At 39.3% G+C, this 19,876-nt stretch overlaps 1 long non-coding RNA gene across 3 annotated transcripts in view; it reads right to left on the bottom strand.

Annotated features, from left to right (window-relative positions):
* The window catches only part of LOC141780572 (uncharacterized), a 63,790-nt gene extending 43,914 nt beyond the window's left edge, over positions 1 to 19,876 (bottom strand). For all 3 annotated transcript variants that reach the window (XR_012596697.1, XR_012596699.1, XR_012596698.1), the window contains exons 1-2: positions 19,805 to 19,876; positions 14,614 to 14,680 (exon numbers count right to left, since the gene is read on the bottom strand). This is a non-coding gene — a long non-coding RNA (uncharacterized LOC141780572). The remainder of the gene's footprint in view (positions 1 to 14,613; positions 14,681 to 19,804) is intronic.

Below are 19,876 nucleotides of genomic sequence, written 5' to 3'. Positions count from 1 at the left end.
GGGTTCATTTTCTCATAGACTTCTATACAATCAAACTTCTTTTTGCAACCAGAGGAGTCGCCCCCTGCTGGCTACTGGAAAGAATGCACTTCCGCATTGGCTTCACTTTTCAGTTGTTGCCCACAAAATGAAGTGTGTTTTACGACGATCAGCGAGGTAAAGTTACTGTTGTCTGACTGGAGTCTGGTGGCTTTGAGGAAAGCATATTAATTGTATGTTTTGTACGTTAATAAATGATAATAATTGCCCAAATCCCTGCTGATTTTATTTATTATATATTCACTTCAACGCGCGTCACATAGTATAGCTCCAGAAAAGGGGAGAAAATTAGCAGCGATTGGAGCCGGGAATGAATGCCGACTTTTCCCACCAAAGTGAAAAGCCAGATGTTAATGGAAAATGAAAAATCATAAATTATAGAAAAATAAAGTTATCACATAATTATAGAGCTGTTATTATGCACATGTACAACTGATTATATAATAAGAAGAAAGGGCACTTTGAACAAGTGGAAAGATTGGATGGATCAAATATTTACAGGTAGATTATCCCAATCAGAGGGAGCTTTAAAAATAATTGCTTTCTTAGCTGTTGACTTAGCGACTGCAGGAACAGAAAAAAGAGCTGTATAGAGTGTCTCTATTGATAATTAGAGGAGAAAGGTACCATAAACTTTTTTAAATAGTGGGGGTATATAATACTGTATATATACTTAATTTACAATGATATAAAAGATATAAAACATTGAATGTTTGGTATTTTTCAACTTTAAAAAGTACCTAAATAATTTGTCATCAAAATTGTTGATGTCAATTAACTAATCAATTAATGGACTAATTGTTTCAGCTCTAACATGTGCTGCAGAGATTTGTTTCCCCTCCCCTATTTGCCTACTTGTAGCCTTTCAAATGTGCTGCGGATAAATGTGGTCTCTTTTGGGGTAAATCTAGATTGATAGATGGTCTGCCATGTTGTGGCACGGCAATTTGGCACGGAATGGTGCCCTGTCACCAAGGTCCAGTGATCAAAGGAGTCACGGGAGGTCAGCAGGACAGTTCACAGTCTTCACACCCATACCAGCCCTCCTTCAGAATCACTGCAGATTTTTCCATCTTATCCCCCGCCGGGTGAACTCTGGAGGTCTGACTCACGGCTGCAGACAAACTATTTCTGGAAACATTTTAAGTCCCCTCTTTTCAGCATCGATAAGCAGTATGTACACATTTCATAAATAGCTAATAAGCCATTATAATGTAGCTGTTGCAACAAATTTGCACACGTTGCTAATGTATATAGTATGTTATCCTGTTTTTGTATTATATCTTATGTTATTTGTAATAGTTTGGTATATTTAGTATTCAAATATATTCTTTTGATTGTGTATTCTAAAGACATATCTAAGTATATAAGTGTTTGTTAATGTATTTGTCAACAGCTATAACTCCTCCTGTGGACACCCATAAATTGAGGAGGGTAAAAAGATAATGAATGATAATATAATAAAACACAGCTACTAACGATGATTTTCATTGTCGATTAATCTGTCAATTATTTTCTTGATTAATCGATTAGTTGTTGTCGATCAGTGTTTCCCAAAGCCCAAGATGACGTCCTCAAATGTCTTGTTTTGTCCACAACTCAAAGATATTCAGTTTAGTGTTATAGAGGAGTAAAGAAACCAGAAAATATTCACATTTAAGAAGCTGGAATCAGAGAATTTTTACTTTTTTATCTTAAAAAATTACTCCAACCGATTAATCAATTATCAAAATAGTTGGCGATTAATTTAATAGTTGACAATTAATCAATTAGTCGTAGTAGCTCTATTTCCAACTTGATGCTAAATTATAATTCTTGATAGTTTAATATCTTCTTTGGATTCTGTGTTGATAAGGTTTCTGTAGGCAGTGCTCTTTTCTTGACAAATCTCAGTTTAGAATATTTTTCACTACAATAAAACCATTACTGAACTGGATACTGGATCAAATCACTTGCAAAACAGATATTTTGTCTCAGTTAAACTACTGATTATTCCTTTTTATTTTGTTAGTTTTAAGTTAAGTACACGTCATTAACCTGGCAGAGGGAGGTTGTTCAGTAGCTCCGTCCAATACGAGCTCTTCGGGGATCAAAGAAATTCTCGGCCAGCATGGGTGCCGTTTGACTGTGAAAACTCAACGCTGTGCCCCCTGACTAGAAGGGATTCACTGTGAGATAAAGACAAAGAGGGGATCAGTGGCCTGCCCGGCTGAGGGCAGGGAGGGCGGGCGGAGGGAGGGGGGTTGAAAGCAAACAGCCTACTGCCAGTGTGATATATGTTTAAGCCCACTGGGTGCAGAGCAGAGACACCCAGCTTAAGATCTTTAACTCGTCTCAGCAACCGGGATGGTCGATCCCTGCCGACTCTGCGACTCAAGCTGGTGCTTTATTAAAGAAAAACAGAAGATGTGCTTAAATGCCCATATGGAGGCAAGAACGAGAGCATTGTCTCTGTTAAAGAAATCTCTTTAATTTTAGGAAATAAAACATTTTTTCCATTATTGGATACAAATATAAGCTTGTACAACTTGTATTAAAGTAGCAGTAGGCAGTATATTGGGCAACAATTCGATAATAACCTTTCAGCATATTGTAATTCAAGTGCTCTGAGAGAAAACTAGACTTCTGTTCCTCCTCATGGCTCTGTTTTCAGGCTTTAAAAAATCTAGCCCGTGACGGGAGACTTTGACCAATCACAGGTCTTATCAGAGAGAGAGAGTTCCTATTGGCTGTGCTCCGCTCATGTGACCGGAACTTGGCTTTCCTGGAGATTTCACAATGGCGGCCGCGTCACAAACTTTCTCATTTTACAGCTAAACAGTGCACTACAAGATGATTCTGAAAACATTTGAGGAGAGAAATAGACATTACAGTAACATAATATTGATTCATATTTGATCAGCGCTGCCTAGTTTGACCGTTTGGTTGGAGTTCGTGAGTGATTGACAGCCGGCTCTCATCTACAGCAGATGGACAGCAGACCTCAGATCAGCTCTTACCGCTTGTTTTCCTCCGGTCTGTGAAATCTTGCAGATGCCGTTAGGAGCACCGGAGGACACAGAGGCACATGATTTTTTTCAGGTTACCCGTTTCATGTACTACTGTCAGGATATAGCGACAGTTTTATAAAAATAACTTTTGTTAAATCATATTTGCACCAATCTCGCCTACTTCAGCTTTAATGTACCCGTAAAACTAATTTGAGACCTTCCGAATCAATAAAAGAGCTTTTACAGGCAACATTGCTCGTCGTCATTGAAAGGGTTAAATTATGTAACTTCTGCAGAGGTCTTTTATTGCTAAAAATGTACAAGTGATACCTCTAAAGTAGATCTATTTTTAGACAGGAAAAGAATGTGCTTACCAAGTTAAAAGGGAGTATTATTCAAATGCGTGCGGACGTTTCAGTGAATAATTTGGGGACTAGAATAAATCATACACTGTAGGATAGGACTGCGTAATACAGATAAAATCCTCTATCTTAGTATAGGGAATTATATATCGTGAAATCGGCATAATAATCTGGAACATCTGATACAATGAACTATGTTGGCTCACTGTATATATGCTCATATCGTCCATATGTAGTGCATATGTAGGGATGTTTAATCTGATCATACCATTGTTTATGGCATCATAACTGAGAAATCACTATGATGATATTTTCAAGACAGAATAAATGTCTTATCTTTTTGGACAAAAATGACTAAATTCCTCCAGAAATTCATTGATTTATGGGCTATATATTTAAAAATAAAGTCATAAGAAAAACTGCTATGGTGACCAAACAATAAATGCTCATTTAGCTCTCAACTCAGCTATCAAAATTTAACAACATTTTGGACTAAATTCCTTCAGAAATACACTTCACAAAAAACTGAGTTTCAATGTTCTTGAGTGCAAACTGCTGTATGTACCACTACTTCTAAGAAAACTATTTCAGACAGGGACAGTTAAAAGAGCCTATTATTCAAAATGCTTGTGGTAAAAAGTTTTGGTAAATGTATAATTTGTGGGTTTGCATGATATGGTGATATTTCATCAATGTTTTTATGGTGTCATAACTGAGTAATTGCTATGAATAAAATACTTTTTTCAAGCCAAAATACAGATTAAAGGCTCACTAATGCCTGTGGAGGTTTCAGTAAATGCATAATTTATGGGCTATGTATGTATAAAGAGGGTCATAAGAGAAACTGCTGTGATGACCAAACAATAAAGGCTCATTTAGCTGTCAACCAGGAATAATATCTTTTGGTCAAAACTGGACTGAAATTTTGGACTAAATTCCTCCAGAAATTCACTTCACAATGGGTTGATGTCATTTTAATGTTCCCTAGTCAGTCCATGAAACTGATGGAGAAACTGGAGAGTTTAAATTGACTGGAACGATGATGCGTCTTTATGATAAATATGACATGAATCCACCATCATCAGCTCCATCTGGTTTTACATTTAGCCCCGACATCGCTCCGCTCCGTCCAGCTGCTCGGACCCATTCCTAACTGTGCCGTGAAAATCCATCACAGTCTATGAACATTTATTGCCCCAATTCAGCATCCCAGACAGTGAAGTATGAAAATAGTGGGCTCAGAGACGGAGGCCAGGTATCCGACCCTGACTCACAGTCGCAATTTTCTACCTTTTTTTTTACCTCTTCTTTAAATGTCAGACAGCCAGCTGAGGTCTGCGAGTAAAGACGTGGGACTGCTATTTGCCATGTTGTAACAATTAATTAGGAGTCACTCAAATTACCTGAGTAGTGCAGAGACAGTCAACCAAGAAGTTCCCACAAAGAGAGAAGACCAACGCAGACCACCCAGATCCCTCAGAGGGCACTGCTGCCGTCTATGTCAATACTTTTTTAAATAATAGCAAATAAAAACAATATTGTGTCCACTAAAACAAAACAGAAAGGAAAGAAAGAGTCAGACAATAGCTAATCAGACTTAAAATCTAAATAAAAGGGAGCTTTTAGACCATTTTAGCAATCATTTGAGCAGTTTTGTTGCAGTACTGATGATTGGCTGATGGAGCTAAAAAGTCATACGTTTGAGGCATTGTTCAAACTTCCCATTCTTTTCCCTGAGGAGTTTTTCAAAATAACAATGGCACTGGATCTTCTGGCCTTTGCAGAGTTTTGCAGGAGAATGGCAGCGATGCAGACCGAGAGTTACGACACTCACAGCTTGACAGACAGCAGTTCTCCTGCTCTTCTCCACAGCTGATTTATTTAATATTGTAACCCATTTCACAGAACTCTCTGCAGCAACAAACAGCCTGATCTGGCGAGGACAGACAGGAAAGTGTTGACGGTGAAAGCTGAGGAGCCTGTGGTCGAGGTTGTTTTTAGTGTCTTTGTGATTCTGCTTGGCGGGGAGCCGGCTTCTGTGCTGCCTGATACGACTTCTACTGTGCTTTCCTTCCTCTACACGGTCGAGGTAAAGTCTGCACTTACTGTTAGACTTTAAACAATCTGGGATTTTCATGGTTGATTACATGTTTGCAACACTCTGGTATAGTCATTAAGCTCAATAGAAAATATACTGTACTGTATATCTGGCAAAAACACAGTTTACGTCCTTTGAATGTCAATCTTTGAGTTTCTTATAATCTTAACTGTTGGATTTCAAACTATAATATATGTTCCAGGAGTTATTTTGTGATAGTGTCCTTTTTGTGCACCTACTTATAAAAACACCCTCTTCTAGATCACCAATTTCCTACATTTGTGACTTTCTGGACGCTCTCTATCTTGTTTATGTGAAGATTGTGGTGGAAGTTTTAAAAACTTTTACACTCCGGCGGCGTTTTTTTTCACATCAACATATTTTTTTTCTGAACAAGGTTGATTTTTCTGAGCTTTCGTACCGCGAATAAAGGCATCAATCAATCACATTGTGCAGAACGGGTTGAGTATGAGCCTATATTTATGAAACAACAACACGGAGGCTCCGTAGTCCGAGCCAAGACGACAAACTTTATTACTCCTTTCAACCTTGACAAAGGCAGCGCAGACCAGATCCACTCTTTACGTTCTTACCTTTCACAATAAAAGCCCTAGACATATAATATTCGCAGGTGAGTATAACGCATTTTCGTGTCGTTAATTCGTCGCGCTTCCGGTGTGTAAAGGTCTTAAATTTGTGTTGAGAAAAAGACACTGAAAAGAGAGCAATGTCTTTGATTTAAACTATATAATATTGTAGTTTTTAATCATTAATCTGATAGCTGTAGTTACAGGTGAGTTAACACATTGATTGCATAAATAATGTAACTCTAAAAAGGGCCCATCCTTCAGAATGAGTTTGTTGCTGAAGTAGTACTTCCTAATAGTTCAGTTTAATTGTCATTGTCGTACTAAAGTGAAATGTGTCCACATTGTGGTATAGCTACTTTTACTTGGATGAAGGATTTATAAATTGTTCTTTCACCACTGAGTTAAGTGCAAAATGGCATCTCTTGCTATAAATGCTTCCTATTTGATGCTTGATTATGAGGATCTGATATATGAAACCACTACATTTTAGTCAAAGACAGTGCTAAACTCTATTGTAACTGCATTTCAAATATGTCAACGTGATGGGAAGTCATCTGTATTTGGTCAGAAGTTAGAGCCAGACTAAAAGATCATTTTCCTTAATCAATTCCGTAATGTCTTTTAACATAAACCGATGACAAATTGAACCAGATGACGTTCCTATGAGACCGATGTCTATTATAGGACAGTGTCAGTGGTTGAGAAGCGGAGGTGTAGTAGACGAGGCTCTGGGGAGCTGACAGTGAATGATGTGCTGCCGGTCATTCAGACACTCTGAGATTGGCGTCTCCAAAGGCTTAAGGAGCAGAAGAAGCACGCTGGGGTTAGACTAAACAAAGCCCTGTCCACCCCGGCCTCTCTGGGGACTACAAAGGGCAAAGCTGCTCCTCTCAATCCACTTTGAATCCAGACCAGCGCTTGGAGCAGGCGGCAGGTAAAGAGTTCAGATTATACGGTAACACATATAATCACTGCCGTATATTCCTCGGGGAAATGATGACCACCCTGTCACTTCAAAAATGTACTCATCTGTCAGATTAATGCTCGTTTAAAATAATCATTACAGGTGATTACGGTGATTGATGCAAAAAAAAGTTAGTCAATTAGAATAACAAAAGGCAATGGAACGAATGTGACGAATTGCATTTTTTACCGTTTTATATGATTTTATACTTAATATCTCAACACGTCCTCATACCTTAACAGAATAGGTCGTTTGCCAATGACTCCCAAAACAACATATATGATCGATCTATTTAACGTTGTGAAACGGAACTACTTGGTTAGGCTTAGGCAGCGAAACTACTTTGTTAGGTTTAGGAAAATATCAAGGTTTTGGTTAAAATAAGTATGTTTATTATGTAAGTATGTGACGTTGTTGCGTACTAACCCGCACCCCAACCTCCTCCCTATGCATACTTTGTCGCTCTTTATACTACGTCACCTGACTTCCTCCTTTACTCCCGTCATAATTACTACAGCCACTAGAGGTCGCACCCTAAAAACAGACGTATATATGAGATCAGTGGGCTGCCTCTGGGTCTGAAAAGTGAAGCCAATGCTGAAGTGCCTTAAACTTGCATTCTTTCTAATAGCCAGCAGGGGGCGACTCCTCTGGTTTCAAAAAGAAGTCTGATTGTATAGAAGTCTATGAGAAAATGAGCCTACTTCTCACTTGATTTATTACCTCAGTAAACATTGTAAACATGAGTTTATGGTCTCAATCGCTAGTTTCAAGTCTTCTTCAATACAGCATGATGTTCATTTAGTAAATTATGGTCCCATTTAGAGTCAAATAGACCATAAACTAGGGGATGCTTTGGGGCGTGGCTACCTCATGATTGACAGGTCGCTACCACGGCGTTTTCCGGTCTGGGAGTCGTCCGTGTTTTCGTTTTAGAACTTTAACCCTTTCACAGTGTTTTTTCAGTTCATGAAAGTTAATTATAACCTTTTTGGTAGAATGAAAATGTCTTATTCAGCGTTTGGTGGTCTCATGTCTTCTTCTGGTTGCAAAATACCAACACGGCGCAGCCAAAATGCTGAATTTGGAGTTTGGGACTGTTGGTCGAGCGAAATAAGCAAGTCACCCTAGGCTCTGTAAATGTACGGGAATTTTCACTATTTTCTAGATGATTAACTGGTTAGTCAAAAAATTAATTAATTAATTAATTAATAATGAAAATAATCATTAGTTGCAGTTTTATTTAAATTTCTAGTTAAATATATATTTTTTTATTTTAACCAGGGCCAAACTGTTGCTCTCACATTCACATAACTTCAACTGAAGTGGAAATTCCCTTTAAAATGGCATGTCTGATTCATGACAATATAACATAACTGAAAGAAAAGTATCTTTACATGTTTAATGTTTGATCATATGTCACAATCATTTTCACATGAAGGTATCAAAGGGCTGAGTACTGAACCTCAATACTTTTTTGGTGCAAACCAAAATATGTCTTTCACATTGAGTATTGATTAATCTTGTTCACTTGTTCTCTGATCAGATAAGTCCTGATTTAACTAAAAACTTTGCAAATCTGCGCGGCTGTTTGTGTTTAGACATATAACATTTGAGAACATTGGCAACTTTTGTTAAATAAAAAAGGGATTTGGAGAAAAGCAGTTGTTCGTTTCTCATGGTAGGGTCGGTAAATTTCTAATATTTTCCATCTCAACCAAAAATCAGGCATCTTGTGGGCACCAGTTTCAAAAAATGTGAAATATTACTCAGCGCTATAGGTATATATATCTTGATAATTATTGTCTAGTGTGAGAGCCAGAAAGGTACAGTAACTCAAAATTAATAGAGTGAAGAAATATGCATGTGGAGACACAGGGGCTGGTTTTGATCTATGATACATGCAACAGTGAACATGGAAGGGAATGATGTTATTACACTTTAAAAAAAAAAGGGGGCCTCAACTAAAGTCTCCTTCCAAAGTCTATTTAAATTTTCTTTAAACAAGCTCAGATTTTAGATCAACTCATCCAATATTTTTTGTGAAGACTGGTATCCAAAGGTCGAGCGTTTTCCTCTCACAATATTTGTACAGTTCAGCCTGCTAGTGATTGTGTATATATCCTTGTTTTGAAGAGTGTGTGTTTATGTGTGTGTGTGTGTGTGTGTGTGTGTGTGTGTGTGTGCCACTGACAGTTTAGAGCTGTAGAGCTAAAACAAACTACAACATGTGGAATCATCCCACATAAGAACAGTGGCACCAGACTCATCCAGACAAGCCTGAATGGCAAGCTCTGTGAGAATCCAGTCTGCAGCTTGAATTCCTTTCAGTATTTGTGAGACGGCTTAATAACTGTAGAATTAAACTAATTACAAACACAAAGTTAACGGCGGCAGGGCTGATACGTGCCAAGCTCAGGACACCCTGAGAGTCTGGACCTCGGCCTATCTCCCGACAAAAAGCCCGCAAACAAAATAACCAGATTTAATTATTGAATAATTTATGTACACAGGTTTTATTTTGTTAACTCTTGTTATGCTTGTGGATGCAGGAGGTTGCGGCACATTACTGAGCCGACGTCGAATCAATCAAAACACAATGTGGGAGCTTCTACTCTGTAACTGACACTAACACCGAGTGTGCAGCGCAGTCGATTAAGATGCATTTTTCCAGGAGAAAGTGAAAGAGGCTGAGTTTCTGTTGCCATGGCTGCAGCCATTAAACACTTTCGATTCCTGCCGGTATGTGTGGATTCAAGGGCAAAGCCGTAATGAGCAGTGGCAGTAATGATACTGCAAGATGTGCTCCCGCTACGGCCCGGATTACTGCAGTTAACTGGGTCTGTAATGGGGTACTTTTTCAAGCGTGAGTCTAAAAAGAGCCGACGAAGAGCAGGATTCAATCATATCTGAGTGCATTACTGGAAAGCAGGGAGAGGATGTGCAGTCATTACTGCTCGTTACTGCCGTTGCATGGAGCGATCGGGTCAGGCGAGGTCTTCCAACGGGTTAAGAACACAAATATGCAGCCTCGGGTTGAAATTCTGACATTTCGCTTTTTGCTTTTCATGGTATTGCATTTTTCAGAAGCCAAACTAAAAAGGGATTTCGACATTTCTTGCAGCGGGCAGCACATGAATTATATCTATTACCAGTGATTTGATAGTGTGGAATGAACAACAGCGGAATGATAATAACTGTAATATTGTCACAGCCATTGTGTGTCCTCCCCCGACTCCCACTTTGTTTGTGAAAGGCGACGGTATGAGGGTGACTGGCCTTTGATTCTGGGGATCAGTAAATCACTCTGCAGGCTACAATGAGACATCTCATTTGAGGTATTTGTGTATTTTGGGTTTATTGGTCCCAAAATGCCCCCTATCCATCTCTGACCAACACAGCTTTTTGTTTTTTACCAGGGAATACACTGTTCAGAGGTTTATAGAAGAGCACTTAAGTTCAGACGGGTTTACTGCTGGCTCCGTGCGCTTGGTGTGAAATAACAAACATTTCTCTTAAAACTGTTTCACTGCTCTATAGAAAGTGTGGGGTTACTGAAACCCACACAGCAGTGGAGACACAGAGATTCATATCTACGCACTTCTTCTTCCTCGGTGTCGCCACACACGGTAGCACAAAGTCATTCTTGGTTAATTTGATAATTACGGTGTAAAATGCAGCGTGCAACAAACCACAGACTTAAGTGCTACCTTAGGCTGAGTAAGACATTTAAGAAAATTAGGGAGAGAAATTGTATTACCAACACATGATTATATGTCAAAAAAGGTAAGAGCACATAAATATGGAGGTTATGAAAGGATGACACTCCACTGAACAGCTGTTTGCAGCTGGAAATTAACCTGTTTTGTTCTTTTTATCATCTTTATCTCTAATTACGAGCTGAGGAGAATCAGTCGGTGTTAAGACATTTTTTCCAAATTATGGACTAAGGCCACTGGTAAGTGGTGCAGTGATTGAACATTTGCTATATGCCTGACTGAGAAATGTTAAAGACAAAAATTGATAAGGATAATCCATCACAAAGAGACCCTCTGTTTGGTACTTGCAGTGTTTGGTATTATGTCCCACATTTCCAAAACAAAAATATGTGAGGGTCTCAACTCTGACTGCCTTTACTGCAGCATTTAACACTTTTTTTTTGTTTTTAATGCTTTTAAATAGCCTGGTTCCAGGCCTTTGAATCGCTGCCCAGATCTCTGATTATTTCAGGGATTCAAATGAGTCTGGTGTTGTGCTCATTGATTTTATTTCTGATGGAAATAACTGAGAACAGGCAGTTATAAGTCAACTTACACACAACAACTCTTCAACATATTTCTTTAAACAACACATCCCACGTTAAAGGGATTGTTCTGGGTGTTTTTAAGTGGGGTTGCATGACTTATCCATAGTCAGTGTATTACCTACAGTAGATGGCAGTTGGAGAAGCAGACAGGAAGGCAAAATCAATGTACTGCTGTTGACGGGGGCAGCAGCAAAACATATTTTAGACACCTAAAAATATCAATATCATTTTAAGTGTACGCTATACTTAGAATATTTTCTACGCTTTATCTTGCTGTCAGACAACCCCTTTTGACGGGGAACTGAAGTCGTTATCTATGCTCTCTTCAAAGCCACCGTACTCCATTGACAAAAACACTTTGGTGTTTAAAAAAGTTAGTTTGGTTCACCAAAGTCACACAATAACTTAAACAAACTAACCGAGCATGGCAGCGGTAGACCAGCAACTCCCGTATTTTGCAAGGTAAAATTACTGTTTTCTTTCCAATGGAGTCCGGTTGCTTTGAAGAGAGCATAGATAACGTCTTCAGTTCCCGTCAGTAAGGACTGTCTGACAGCAAGATAAAGCGGTGAAAATATTTTTAAATGTAGTGTACACTTGATTTTTTAAGGTGTCTAAAATGCGTTTTGCTGCTGCCCCCATCCACAGCAGTACATTGCTTTGCCTCCGTGCTGGTACTCCTGTCTGTTTCTCCAAACTGGAGGCGTGCTGACCGCCATCTACTGTAGGTAATACACATACTATGGAGAAGTACCTCATACAACCCCACTTCAAAACACCTGAACTGTCCCTTTAAGTTAACTGCCTAGCAACAAAATGACAGTTTAGTTTGATTATCAGGCTACTTTTTAAAGCCACTATGTGTAGAATTGGAAAATGCCCACTTTTGGCTTTCACAGTGGTTGTATTAAAAAAAAGACACTGTGGTAAACAGCAAGACAGATTAAATAGCTGATTGAACCATTTTATTGTCTCATTTATCCACAAACAAAAAGGCATTCGTCAAAATAATTTGAAAGATGCTATAATCCCTAAAAATGTTGTAAATAGGGCATTTAATATCTAATTGTATGGAAAGGGCTTTGACAGCTTCAGTACAGGAACTGTGCTTCATAATTAAACCTGCCTACTAAACTTTTCAAAAGCTGCTCCGACAATCCAATTGTCGTAGGAAAAAGGTTTGTTTCATTTTTCAAAGAGAAAAACTTCCCGTTGTTTTACTGCAGGTCTAGTATTTCTCTGCCATTTCTTGAGGGGTATTAGTGTGATTTAGTCTAATCCAAATAATCACTGAAGGCAAAGCTGTGCTCTAAGAAAAGCACCCGGATGGTGCCAGCGCAAATCATGCTATTTATCATTCCTCGGTAAACATGTCTCTGCATTACATGCATTTTTAACCAACACCCTTATTTTTCTGGATGCTTTACACCTTCTGCCATTTAAGACATTTAGCATATCAGCACGCACTTTGGTTTTATGTGTATGGTGAAGAAAAAGAAAAAAATCATCTGCTGAAGGGATAATGACATAATTTGAGGTGTGGGATCCTTGAAGTTTAATTTAGTCAGAGTGATGAATCGGCTCAGGAGCCAATCAGCAATCACACTAAATCACTCGCCTAGTGTTCCAACAGATCAATAAATCTTCTTATCTCTTCTTCTTATCATGGAGAAAAACATATCAATATAGTGTAGGTGTTAAAACACATTTGTAGGACAAGTTATGCGGCGCCATGTTCCTCCTCTGAGGAGGAAATGGTGCGTGCCGCACTTTGGCTTATCACGAAGAAGAAGAAGTGTCTTCCGATGACAAAGAGCGGAAAACTGACAAAGCGGAGAGAGAAAGCACAGATCCTTCCTCTCAGTATCCCAAAAGAAACGCTTCACCTACTTTATGCACAGCCATTCATGCTGCTTTGTTTCAAGCTGCTTGGCTGACTGCGGGTCTGGCCTGCTGATTGCAGTGATAGACATGGAGGAATCTGGCGCTGGCTGCCAGAAACCACAGAAGAAAAAGGAGAGGACCCTCGGCCTGCCGTCGGCCTGTGCCGGTAGGGAGAGGTAAACACAACTATAGTCCCTCCTTGGTATGCAGGGCTTATGTTGGCCCAGAGAGGAGCTGCGACTCAGAGGAGGTGCCAGTCTGTGGTATGCTCGGTAAAAAACACAATTATTTTTAATGAACGCAAGAAAAACACCCAGGAAAACAAATAGCTGGCATTAACTGTGCTTACTGAGCTACGCACAGCCCATGAGCTGTTATTACTATTACTGTTTTGCAATCAAATCCATACCAGCACAGACAGGCAGCAGCGTTTAGCCTTATAAATTTAGAAATGCATTCACTGCAAGTGTACTGTAAAAAGGTGGTCGTCTTAATTGCAGTGGATCTGCCTCTCATTATTTTTGGAAACCACAGACTGTTTGCTTTCTTATGATAATATAGCAGCCAGTTCTCACTCCCAAGTCGCCAAATACGGCAGCTTGGTCAGTGGCGCTACGCGTCAAACTCATAAGACTGTATATACAGTAAGAAGTGGACATATTCACCGTGACGTCACCCATTGGTTTGTGGACTACGTTTTGAAACCTCGAATTCTGCATTTTGGCCATCACCATCTTGGTTTTTGGCCATCGCCATCTTGGTTTCTTGCAACCAAGTGACACGATAGGATGGAGCTAAGTACATCTGAACAATGAATTTTTAGGCGACCAAAATGTTACAATTAACTTTCATGAACTGAAAACACACTGAACGTCGAAGGTCTAACATGAAAACACGGATGACTCCCAGACTGGACAACGCCGTGGTAGCGACCTGTCAATCACAAGTTAGCCACGCCCTAAAACATACCCTGCTTTATGGTCTATTTGACTCTAAATGGGACCATAACTTACTAAATGAACATCATGCTGTATTGAAGAAGACTTGAAACTAGCGATTGAGACCAAAAACTCATGTTAACAATGTTTACTAAGGTAATAAATCAAGTGAGAAGTAGGGTCATTTTCTCATAGACTTCTATACAATCTGACATCTTGGCTTCACTTTTCAGACCTGGAATTGCCCACCGGTCTCCTCCCTCTCATTGACAGGGACACACCTTTGAGGTGTGGCCATACTGAACAGCTACAAACACTTTTGCCTTCAGATGTGGTTTTTTTGAAGCATACCCCTGCCTTGAGGGTAGGGTTAAAATCATTTATAACTGATAAATCTAGACAAATGTACTTTATTACTTGAGATGTTAACCGATGTACTCACTTGTGGTTTTGGATGCAGTCATTCGAGTGTCCTGACATCACAGGAAATAACAGGATTTTCTTTCATTCTGTGATGGAGAAGGAAAAAGAAATTCAAGCACTGATTTTTGGTACCTCCAGTTTCCCCCTCTCTATAAAATGGGCTCATGTTGAGCTTTCATGTGAATCTGCATGCATAATGGAGCAGAAGGCCTTCCACCAAAATAGAGCTGATTTGCACAGCGGATTGTAGAAGAAGAAGAAGAATACACATAAAAGCCCATTCAGGGTCAAAGGATTCCCTCGAGTACACCAATATCTCTAATAGTAATCTATTAAAAATCACTTTAAAAAACCACGTTGAAAAATAGGCCTCCAAGCGGAGCCATTACTTTGTTACCTCTGGCAGACAGAGAGGCACCTGGGAAATCTGAGCTGACGTTAAGGGGGAGCAGCAGTCCAGCAGAAAAACTATATCACTTTCTTAAGCTAATTAGCCCTGTATATTACCAATCACTCCGAAACACAACGGCCAGCCAAGAAATATATTTGTCTTCCATTTGTGAAAGACTGGCAGTGGAAAGACTCCAGGACTGAATATTATTCACCCAAGACATTCCTGGGGATAAAATGTTGCATTAAAGTGGGATTTAAGCGTCTGATTTTTGTCACTGCTACCACTGTTATTCCCAAACAAACGGATGAGAACTTTGTTGAAACTAGATCGCACCATTTCAGATCGAATCAGTCGGTTCACATCAAAAACTGGAATGAAGTTAGAATGTCGGCACCGACCTTTTTACGATGTCACATTAATAACTACCTTTGTCTGCTGACAATCAGATTTATTTGCCAAGTATGTGTGCACATACAGGGGAAATATTTTTTTGCATCTCTCTCAATGTACTTACATAGAAATAGAAATAACAGCTAGGGACAACAAGGCTAGACATAAAGGTAAAGAATAAACAGGACTGTTATGTACACAATTATGTGAAATAAGGTGTATATATATATATTATTGCTGCATATACGACCACACGCAATCGTAAACCAAACAGAATTAAAGCATATGGTCAAAGTGCGTGAGCCTTCACGTGTCAATTTTAGTCTGTTGTGCCTGCCCTGTATAAACTAGCATAAGCAACAGTTGAGGATTTACCAACAGCCTTAAGATGGTACATTACATTTACAGTACAGACATTTGTGATTTAATTTTTTCAATTTATTTTTTCTTATTGACACAATGTCAGTATTTGAGTGCCTTAACTGTTATAGTAAGAATTATGGTCAATGAGCCACTGTTGAATGAGTGGGAGATTAAAAAGCTATGTTTTGCAGACACGCCCCCTTTATGAGAGCCACACAGTGAGCAACTCTCTGAAGCACTGACACAAGCAGTGACACATCGGAAACTGGAGAGAGGAAACAGCACAATACCTGTAATGTGTTTTATATTTATTAATTATTTTTAAAATAACACAGTGGTACAGAAATCCAACCGTAGTCCTTTCCAAATACTTCCCCTTTTTGAGAGGAAACAATAATCTGTCAATTAAGAGCTGATAATCAGGGAATTGACACATAATGTTATACGGTTTGTTTGTTGTTTTTTGTATAGTTCTGGTTAAGCTTATGCTTCAATTTATGGCCTGCCAGTTGATGGCCTTAGTCTATAATTTCATCATATTTATATGAAAATAACAAATCTGCAATTTTTGTTTGCACTAATTACTGTAGAAGACCTATTCTTTCAATTAAGATTTGACAATGAAGAGGTGTTTTTGTTCTTTATGTAAGCCATACTTTTGTTAAGACAAACATTTGTTAACTTATTTTTGCCAAATAAATGAAAATGCCACATCTGATAGTGCGTTTTTCATGCTGATAATAAAGCATGTACCTTGTTAATGGTGAATCTTTTTCAATAGCAGAGTACTTACTCACCTAATATGGACTTTCTCTCTCTATCCTTCTCTATCTTTATTGCTTAAAATAAGAAAATTGTCATTTGCTACACACTTATGTGTTACTTAATGCACCTGCAGCCTTGAGTCAGGCGGAACAACAACAGCTCTTATTCTCAAAGGCATCTCTTTGATCTACTGTGGCTTGGTTGTACTTCATTATACGTATAGCTTACTTAATACACTGAAGAGTTTGAGGTCGGTGTAGTCCTTCATAGAGTATACTGTTCTCAGTAAACCACAGGCAAGACTTTAAACATTCAATGTACAACTTCCTCCAGCAGAGGGGGTTAAAACATCACAAATATGTCTGAGCTGTCAGCTGGTTAAAGTTTGGTGCAAATGCATCCTCTTTGAGAGCCTTGCCTTGAATTGTATGTAAAACAGATATTTCATGCAAGTACCTTAATCTAATGCTGCCTGGAAAAAGGAAGCTGTTCATACATACTAAACCCAAATTACCTCCTAGGATGTCCAAATTGTACATGCATATACTTTCCTTCTTTCTTTTTTTTAGAAAACTACTAAGCTTTTTGCAAAAATACAACACACCTGATTTGCCTTTGTGTGTGCATTATATAAGAAGTTTTAATAAACACATGCAGAATACTACAGCATAGTATACCGTGAAATATTCATTATATATCATGAAGATGATTTAACAGCGAGTAGTGGGTAGTTAGCATTAAGTTAGCAGGAGGAGATTTTTCTTTGAAGAATTTTATACCAGGGCAGGATCAACAAGGAGAAGAATAAAAGAATTGACCAAAAAAAAGCTAAAAGGGACTGTGATAGAGCACGGGCAAAAACAAGAGTCAACCTTGGTCGGTCATTCAACATGATGGACAGAATAGTGGGGTTTGACAGGATTCAAAATCAATCATGAATTGGCGCTCTTCCTCCTAGACTGGTATGTAATATATCTATTTTATTTATATATAAAGTCCTTCCTACTCTGTTTCTTTGCTTGTGAAGTTACCGCAAAATTATTTAAATCTGGAAACAAGGTCCTCCGTTTTGTTTTAACCAAAAGACTCATCTACTAGGTCAGGAGTTCTCTTTTTAGCAGGTCTATACTGGCCTGCTGGTACGTAGACAATTTTGTGCAATTGCAAATTTAAGTTTGCTTTGATAATGCTTGGTCTCCTTTGAAAACACAATATTTTGATCTAAATAGAACCACATGACCAGAGTCAATGTAAAGATCCATTATGGTAGACAGACAGTAAAGGGGGAACCATCACTACACCACCAGCAAAGTGACCTCATAGGAAACAACGAAACAGGAAACATCTGGGCCAACACGTCAGTTTCACAACTGATCAGCAGGGAAAAGAAACAGGGCAGAGGTGGTGGGGGGGGGCGTGTCACAGCCTGGTTTCACTTTTAACTCTATGGTAGAGGAGGATTATAGTGGAAACGAGGAAATGACACTGGGGTCCATTGTTTCCACTGAGAACTCCTCTGAGGCAGCAAGAAGTGGGCTTATACTGTATATCATACCTTTTATTAAAAACCATCCACCTCTGATGCAAGTTTGATGACATATTGTGATCAATACTATACCTATAGGAACACTCTGATCATCAATATATAAATAACAAAAAACACAAAACAATATCTGCTCAAACGTGAGGATTTCCTGCTTTTTTCCCACATTTTAAATTATTGTATTTTGAACATATTTGGATTTTAGACTGTTGGTCTAACAAAATAAGCAATTTGAAGACAGCACTTTGGATCCTGGGGAAGCATTTCTAACGTTTAATAAACCAAACATTTAAAAGGGACTGTTTGTAACTTTCAGAAATGCTTGTTAACAGCAACACCTGTGGCCATTAAGTCAACGAAAGTCAGCGTCGGGCTCGCGCTTGCTCGCTCTACATAGACATGAACGAGCATCGCTCAAAACAGTGAGGCGACACACGTCAGCTAAAACTACAATATCACTATATTTCACCTGCTTGGCAGTAATGTTAGCTGACCAGACGGAGGTCTCTCCATGAATCAATGCTGATCCTAGTGTTGGCTTTTCCTGCTTCAGCCTCCGGGGCTGAAGCAGGAAAAGCGGGTCGGTGCCGGAGCTGAAGCCGGAAGAGAAACGTTATCACCTCCCGACTGCGCCCGCAGGGAGACACCGGCACCCGGTCGGAGCCGTTAACGTTTCTCGCTGCGTAGCTCCGTCACTTCACAAGACACGGGAAACCTCTGTTGGTCTGGAGGAGCTGCAGCATTTATTTCTGCACAAACGTCCGCTGTACATTCACTAGATATTCTCAGAGCTAAACTAACTCTTCTGCAGTGTGGAGTGAGCGCGCATGCACGTCTAGAGGTGGAGCGAGACAGCGAGAACGCGTGCGGTGTGTGAGTGAAGGCAAGCAGGCAGAGGAGCAGAGACTCCGGCCACACGCGAGCGCGCATATGCGAGCGCGCATGGGATCCTGACCCGGTAGATTTACACGTGTAAAAAGTCCCTTTAAAAATATAATCAGATTAATTGACAAGGAAAATCGTTACGAATTGCAGCTCTAAGATTAATGATAGATTAATGGGGAAATAGTTTATGGCTTAAAGTTACGAAGAGAAACTTTCATTTTGTGTGGATTTCGGCGGTCCCTGTGGACAAAAGCGGTATTGTTTCCAAGCACCAGACTCCCTTTAGAAAACCTCTCATTTGACTGCAGCAGGATCTGACAGTCTGCCCGGCGTCTCATTTACTTATGTAGGTCATATAGAGATATCAATATTAAATTGAGACTGTTTCATAACCAGTTAAAAGTTCATCATAGTAACTTAAATCAACAATGAAGATAATCATTAGTGGCAGGCCTAATTACTAGTACAATTTATATTATTATTCTCATTGTTAGTTTTACTGTTGTTACTACTAATGATGGAAGTGGGTGGAGGAAGTGTTGATATGCTTGAGCAAAAGACAACAAAGTAAAAGGCCTGGATTTGACAATAAAAGTGAATTTATATGTCCAAAAGTGGGCGTAAAAAACCCTGATCCAACCTGGTCTGGGGCTGTTTTCTCCTGGTTTGGGTTTCAAAGTCTTGTGGAAAGCCTTTCCAGAGAGGAGTCTGTTATAGCAGCACATACGAGACATTCAACCATGCATTCAACAGAATGCAGTGGTAAAAGTCTGTTTCAAAACTAGTGAATGTTTCAGACTCATCAGTGTGCACGTCTATCTTATCATACAGCTGCAGCGACCATGTCAACAACACTAGATAGACACCAACCTTCTCAGGATCAGGATCTGGCTGTCTGCCTCCATACTGGACAGAAAGATGTCATCATCACAGGATCACCTG

This window comes from Sebastes fasciatus, chromosome 13, assembly GCF_043250625.1.
Source record: "Sebastes fasciatus isolate fSebFas1 chromosome 13, fSebFas1.pri, whole genome shotgun sequence".
Taxonomy (NCBI): Eukaryota; Metazoa; Chordata; class Actinopteri; order Perciformes; family Sebastidae; genus Sebastes; species Sebastes fasciatus.
Note: the sequence above shows the minus strand (reverse complement) of the source record. Positions and strands in the feature narration are given on the sequence as shown.